This window comes from Anas platyrhynchos, chromosome 2 (genome assembly GCF_047663525.1).
Source record: "Anas platyrhynchos isolate ZD024472 breed Pekin duck chromosome 2, IASCAAS_PekinDuck_T2T, whole genome shotgun sequence".
NCBI lineage: Eukaryota > Metazoa > Chordata > Aves > Anseriformes > Anatidae > Anas > Anas platyrhynchos.
The window spans coordinates 134,815,622-134,823,332 of NC_092588.1; the positions used below are offsets into that span (position 1 = coordinate 134,815,622).

The 7,711-nt window shown below is 38.5% G+C and overlaps 1 protein-coding gene across 1 annotated transcript in view; it reads left to right on the forward strand.

The window, feature by feature from the left end:
* Nucleotides 1–3,854, forward strand: part of CALCR (calcitonin receptor) — a 173,201-nt gene extending 169,347 nt beyond the window's left edge. Inside the window, exon 14 of the transcript XR_011807009.1 lies at nt 2,918–3,854. The gene's annotated coding sequence lies outside the window, so the exon portion shown is untranslated. The remainder of the gene's footprint in view (nt 1–2,917) is intronic.
* The last annotated feature ends 3,857 nt before the right edge of the window (nt 3,855–7,711 follow it).

Genomic DNA, 7,711 nt, shown 5'->3' on the forward strand with positions numbered 1-7,711 from the left:
TTTCTTCCCAATCCAGTTTTAAGATCTCACAAACCTATCTTTAAAAGAAAAAAAAACAATATTGAGTCTAAAGGGTATCAGATCTCTACACTGACTTTAAGAATCCTATTTCTTTCCTGTCATTGCAAGTAAAAGCAACTTTGAGAAGTGACTGCTGGAGGTTACTTTGTGTGATGGGCAGCAGTGTGACTAGATGCAACCCCTCCTTTTCCAAGTGCTGATCTTAGTTTGCATAAATGTGTTCCCTCATCTGCATTTCTCTCCATCAGTACAAGAAGTGTTAACTCTCCAATCTGTGCATCCTACAAATTTTCAGGAGGAACATTTTGCCTGTAATGTTTGCACTTTATGTTGACTTGCTGTTGATCCAGACTGACAGACTGGAAAGTGTGCATTGTAATCCAAACCAAGTCATAGCTTTCAGGTGCTTGTGAAAAAAAAAAAAAAAAAGTGAAATTATAGAAATTGAAAGTGCAGATTTAAAACTAAATTAGGGCTAAAATTCTGAACACATAGATCAAGTATCTTTAGAACCACAATAAAATCAACTTTATCTTTTTAACAGAATGTAATCACATAACCTGAAAAAGCAACATATAACAGCTCTTGAGATGCTGAACATTAGAAAAAAAGGCGCAATAAAAAAGCAAACATCTGGAAATTATAGGCAGCATACATACATATATATTATATATATGGGTATATGTGATATATGAATATATGGATGTATATAAGAACCTCTGTTCATGTAGAATATGACCCCTTAGTGGCCCCAGAATGCAAGAACCATACGTGATGAATGGCAGACACTGTGGGGCCCAGAAGGTACATTGCCACCAAGTACCTTCATGCTTTCCAGGGACCATGTACTGAGCACAGGCAACTGGGGTGAGCCATCTGCCCGCTCCAGCACCAGGCTGGTTGATGATGGGGATGACTGGGCCAAGAAATGCTGGCCACGCTTGTTAAAACAACACTGAGCTCATGACAGGGGCTAGTCAGGAGACAAGCAGAAATGATCTCTTTCCCAGCCGTATGTCTGCTGTCCAACAGGTAACCTCATTAATGTCACCAGCATATGACCCTTCTGTCGTGGAGAAGACTAACCTAAGATCAGACACTTACCTGACACAGAAAACCTCTTATTTCACTGTACCCTGTGTAACACAGAAGAAATTCTCACCGACGTCAGCAGTGTATCTCAGGACAGGCTTTCATCGGTTTTGGTTTTAGAGGTCAAATATTTAGCAGACATTGAAAACACAGAGAAATACACTGTCACCTTCATATTTAACATGAAAGATCTTAATCATCACTATTGTGCTACATACAGACTTCTTAATGTAACAAGACACTAATTTTACATTTCTGTGGTTTTCAGTAGTGAAATACTTGATCTCTATGCCATGTTTATATCCTACACAAGAATTCATAAGTTACAAGACTATTAATATATATTTTTCAGTGTTGTATTTATAAAGAGACAACCAGTTGTTTTACATTAAAGGTTTAGCAAACAACGGCTTATGGACAATCAAAATAAAAAGAACAAAAAAGGCCTTCCCGTGTCCATGCTGACCCCATGGAAAACCCTGTGAGAGGCACTGGGCTGATCACCAGGATGTAGCACTGATAGGAGGTCCTGACATGTGGCTGGTGTGGAGGGAGGTGTACAGCTCTTCCCACAATCCCACTGCAAGGGGATGAACTTCTCCCAGCATGTGTGTGATTTTAATATGTAAGCCCTTTATGAATACCACCATGATTAACGTCCCTTCTGAGAAGGACCTGAGCAAGTTCTGTGCAGTTTGTCCAATCTGTGAAATACGACCTGTGAAGAAAGTGGCCATATCTCTGGGTTTAGAAGTTGCATTGCCAGCGTAGGCTTCCACGGGGAAAATATGTTGTTTACAAATAACAAATTGTTGTTTACAATAGCTATAGGCTATCTTCCTATAATGAATTTTGCTTTATGGTCAGAACCCACATTCTGCTTCTTTTGGATTGTGTGGGCAGATCTATTGAGTTCAGGCCCACAATAAACAAAGAGAAAATAGCTGAAGAAAATATTTTGCTTTTTGAATTATATTGTACTACAAGGTTTTTTATTATTATTTTATTTTACAAGCTCTGTCATTGTCTTTGGATGTATAGCAAGTATTTAACTCCCAAGGACTTTGCCACCATGCTCACAATTGGCTCTCCAACAAGGAGGGAGGTGCCTCTGGCAGACTAGCTTTGAACGGGCAGCAATTCAGAGCATTCACAAGAATTATAGTACGAGTATGTCCAGCACACACACACACAAGTAGGAATGATCCAAAGTGCGGCCTTCACTTTCAAAGGGAAGGAGTGCAAGGATTTTTCATTTTATTCCTCTGATGTACATTTTTTCCCTGACAAAAGATCCCTTGGAAATCAGAGTTAGTAAGGATGTGGAAGGATAGCAGGTCCCTCCAGATGTGCCATCACATACACAGCCACTACCACACACACGATGAACTGTTTGTCATGACTTGTCAGGTTTGGGAAGATGCCATAAAAGAATCAGAGCATTTTCCCCTCCTAGCTACAGGAGTTACGTGGTAACAATTGCTCTTTCTATAAGAATATTGTAAACCAAGGTCTCTGTTTCTCATCCATAAAGTCCATTGGTACTATATTACACAAGTACTAAAATTCTTCAGTGCAGGAAGGTGCATCAGTTACTAACAAAGCACTTCAGCAGAAGAAATGAAGGCACTCAGGACAAAGGAACATTATACATATATTTTATTCTTGGCACACACAATCTTTGTATATCAGTAATAGACCTTCAGAAGTCAAAACATATAAAATAAAATCTGGATATATTTTAAATGATTCCCTGTGTATATGAAAAGCTTTCTGGATTATACTTTTTTTTTATTTTTTTTAGCTAGATAAAATATCACTGTGTGACAGGAAAGTTTTCTGCAATCAAGATTTATTGGATTATGCTTGAAATGCATGGTTCATGAAACTGAAGAGGCTTGAAAATGTAGCAAGACTTTCTGTGTTGGCAAATCTGAGGAATGGTCTACTTATGTCTGATATAAATGAAAACTCAGCTCTAATTGAATTATCCTTTTGTTTTTATACGCACCAAGAATTTTATGTCTACTTTAACATTTACTGCATAATGTGTTTTATGTCTTACGAATACACTGATGATTTTCTACACCACAAAATGTGTATTTCTGATTATAAACCAAATGTTCTGCTGCGTCATGTGCTGTACATAAGCTGAACCTGGCTGTAAATATTTCTCCATATGTTGAAAACCTTCTTACAAAGAAATACTGACTGAAGATGTGAACAAAATCTCGAACTTACTGAAATCAACAGCAACAGCTTATTTTGTTCTATGGAAACCAGAATTTCACTCTCTCCAGCTCATGTTTGATAAAAAATGATAAATGATTGATAAATGATAATGGCTACAGACAGATCAGAGAAGAGTTTGATGCTGCCTCCCACTTCACATGCATGGGGGCTGCTGGCATTTTTTTCCTGCTCAGAGAGCAGCATTGCAGGAAACATCACAGAAGTTCAGCCTTGCTGTAACAACATCTCCCATCACAGCAGATACATGAGAACAGAGCCCTGGAGGGGTTTTGGGTGCCCTGCAATGCCTGTTCTCTAGTCCCAGGATCAGTGGGTTCTGTCCTGAGCTGGGCACCAGTCCACTGCCATCTATCTCTTCATTTATTTCAAGTGTTGCATGAGAGTGTTTTACTTGCAATTTCTTTGATGTAGAACTGAGCATTCGCAATATTTTGGCTTTGTGAGAGGCTTATATTTTTTCAATAAAAGAAAAGTCAGACTCATTTTAAAACCCATGGAATCTCTTCTTCTCTTAAGGCTCCAGCAAGGGCAAGGTAATCAGATATAAATAAACAAATAAATAAGCTAGTATCACAATAGCACTAACGGTCACAGAAATATCTATTAAAAATCAAGCAAAAATCTGTGGTTAAGACACTGGACTCCATGGGCTCAGCAGACCTACATTTGGCCCATGTCCCTGCCACAGTCTTACTGTGTGGCCCTGAGAAAATTATTGTAAACAAATGCTAGCCTCACTGAATCCACTGAAACTACCACTGAAAGATTTAGGTTCCTACACTCAAAATTTAGACTTTTCCCCTAAGCATGTTTTCATTGGTAAAAACTCTAACTTGTCAAATCATTTTACTGTAGACACATCTAAAGCTGCCTCTAAGTTACACTGGAAAAAATATATTGTTCAAATCTTCCTGGGTGAACAAATGTGCCAAGTATGTAATGGGTGGCTTAAGCCAAAATTCCCACAAAAGCCAGCAGGTAAAACTGTCCCTTTGACCCAATACCTCATATGTTTGCAGTACTTCATATGATACCTACTCATTATCCAGAGTGGCTGACTGGACCTTCTGCTATCCGATGGGAATTTTATACCAAGATCTACTTCCTTGCAATTGTCCTTATCAGCCGTGAGCTAATGCAACTCAAGGCTAACTGCCTCTTTTGGGGCACCAAGGCAACACTGAAAATCACTGTGGGTACTATCAGTGACAGAGTCACCAAGAATGTTAAAATCTCCTTAGTGTCCCAATAACTCAATGAACACACCTCTATTGGCAGAACAAAATAGACATAGGCAACATATCCCTACATAATGTGTGAATGTCAGCAGTCCTCAGAGAGGCAAAACTCAAAAGCCCTTTCCCAGACTGGTTTTCCAACATTTAAAGATACCAATTCTGCAGAATTAATTTTGGCAAAAGTGTTTGTCAGTCCTCCAAAAGAGATCTGTTTCTGAAGCAATCCAGCTGAGCTGCAGAAGTCAGCTAGCGTAGGAAGACATTGGAAGAGAAAAATATGTCCTGGCCCAGAACAATTTCTGTTATTAAGAAATGTTTCACATTAGATGAACTATCACCAGTGAGTAATATACACAAATAACATTAGGCAACTACACACACATGTGACATAGTGGTGGTCAAATGTATCCTAAGATTATTTTCAGCTAGTCAGGTGGCACCTCCTGAATACAGCTGCATTTGATATTCTGCTCAGGGAATTATGAAGCTGCTTGGGGGAGGCTGGAGTATTGCTACCCGTCAGGTTCCCTGGGCTGGCAAATGTGCCTCAAAGATAAATGCTTTTTTTGGCATCAGATACATATTTCACTTATTTAATGAAGTCTTCTACATCTAGAGAATATATGCAAAGAAATAAGAGAAAATCCTTTTTTCATATCCTCTGGAACAATGAAAAGATTAACAGGCTTCAATTAAGAGTTACGCATTTTCAGTCTTGGAACTGGGAAGTCTTTTGTCATCTGGGGAACAGAGGGGCCCTAGAGGTTGCTGCATATCTTGGAGAGTTATGTTATGGGCAGGTTAGGCAAGCAAAATCTGAACTGATAGAGATGGACCTAACTGTTGTCTTTAGTAGTACTGTGATAATAAATAATTACTAGCTACTAATATCCCATTTTTAATGAGGGAATTCCCTTCCAAGCCTCAAACATCTATTCAACATTTGGAGTGTTCTTTTGTGTTTCTCCCAGTAGCAAAGCGTTCATATTTTTCATAATACTACTGGTAGCTCTGATTATAAATACAGAATAATTGCTTGTGTGGACACAATTTGGAAACAACAGGCAAAGACGATTGCTCCATTTTCAAACTTAAATGCACTCTGCTCCACACAGAATTATGATTTTTTTTATTGTTTTCAGGTATCTTTCTGAGATTCTTCTATCCCGTGAGACGTTAGTGACTTTCAAAAATGGCACTTGAGCATAAACCACCAAAAATTATTACACATTTGGATTTGAAGGTAATATGTGAGGAATGGTTTGTGTTCAGTCTGTTTGGCAGACACATGTAAAATTTGCATGAAATCTTTTGCATCATGCAACAACAGAGAAAGCCTAGCTCTTCCAAAGTGTTTTGGTACTATGAATTTCCAAATTTCAATTGAGGACTGGGTGTAGCTTAGAAAATAGTCCCACTGACCTTATTAGGTCAAATGTCAGTACTCTTATCGCTCCTGAACACTACCTTATTTTCCTAATGACATGTGACACACCAAGAAAGAGGCCGTCAATATTACTGTAAAGCAATTATCTCCAAAGCAAGACCATGATCCTCAACAAAGCACTAAATATTTTTTCAGGCTAATTTTAAAGTAACCCACCAAATAATCCATTATAGCAAGATGGATTCATAACAAATCCACAGACTCTTTTGTGACTACATCTTTTTCCTCCTGTCCCCAAATATCTGCTTCAATTCTCTTCAAAGCCCAAACTCTTTCCTGTCATGAAAGTCTTCAAAAATTCCCACTGCTTCAAACTGGAGAGCCTCCATCCTTTTGCCTTTCTCAGGCTGATTTAACCAGGGACATTCTGCTTGACATTAAAAGTGCTGTTTTTCCTTCACTGGCAAGACATATGGCAGTAAAAGTCCTTGCTAATCTCCATCATCTTTCTTTGGGTTTGGAGGCCATCTACACCATTGGTGTGTTAGCTGGTAGTTATCCAGAATAGGCAAGGACCTGCACATTTTTCCTGTACATTTCTATTTTCTCAAAACCAAGCTGTGTTGGATGTAGCACCTTGGAAAACATAACTGAAATCAACGGAGGTTTGCTATTTTTATTGTACTTCAAAAAGCACAACTCACTTGATTCCTTGGGAAATGTATTTGTCTTAGTAAATAGTAAAGCCAAGTTTCAGTGTGGTCAAATTAAAAGCAGCTGAAATATTAAACCCTGATTTCCAGGATGGAAACTACAATAAGAGAAATACTTTGTTATGATTGGTACTAAGAAACAAGTGGGATTACAAAGAAGCCTAACCAAAAGTCAAAGCGTGTTATTGAGGGCATTGTCCAAATGTCTCTTGCACACTGACAGGCCTGGTGCATCAACCACCTTGCTAGGAAACCTCTGACTGAGGCAATCATAGTCTCTATTATGATTATTTTTTATTTAGATATTTCCATTGTCAAGAGATCCTACACAATAACTAGGAGTACTGTTACCCAGGTACAAAAAGGCAAAAACAACAGGAGATCCTGCTCCCTCAAGACCTCACATCCTGCACACAGAGATTCAATTTTCAGGCAAAGTGAACTGGAGACAACTTAGGCCTCTATGCAGCCAAGTCCACTCTGAATGAACAGAAGGTTTGGGTTGACTAAAATTATAGTTTGATGTAATGAAGCTTTTTTCCATTAAAAATAATGGTCTAGCCACTGCTAGTTGGGGTGTTTTTTCTTTTTGTTTTTTTAGTTTAGTTTCATTTGGTCTGTTCTTAATTGGCTCCCACCTTAGTTTCAAGAGGCTCTCAGCCTCTGCAGCTTTGCTTGCAGCTGCTCTCCACCCCACCCTGCAGCTTGGTGTTTTTCTGCCTGATGTGCCTTGTTTTATGAAAGTGCCAGCAGAGGTTAACACTTCATTAACAAATTTCACTTCTTCTTTAAAGAAACATTTTTTATTTTCTAAGATCTGTCACTTCCTAATTAATTCCTCTGACTTTTTTTTTTCAGTGCCTCAGCCAGGGAAGTATAATGTTTAATAAATTAAAACACATCATATTTTCATCTTAGAGCTACAGGTATATAGACTATTTCTTTCTGATGTATGTTAATATATGCCACCCCCCTCTTAGGCCAGACTGCTTATCCAAGAAGGACAG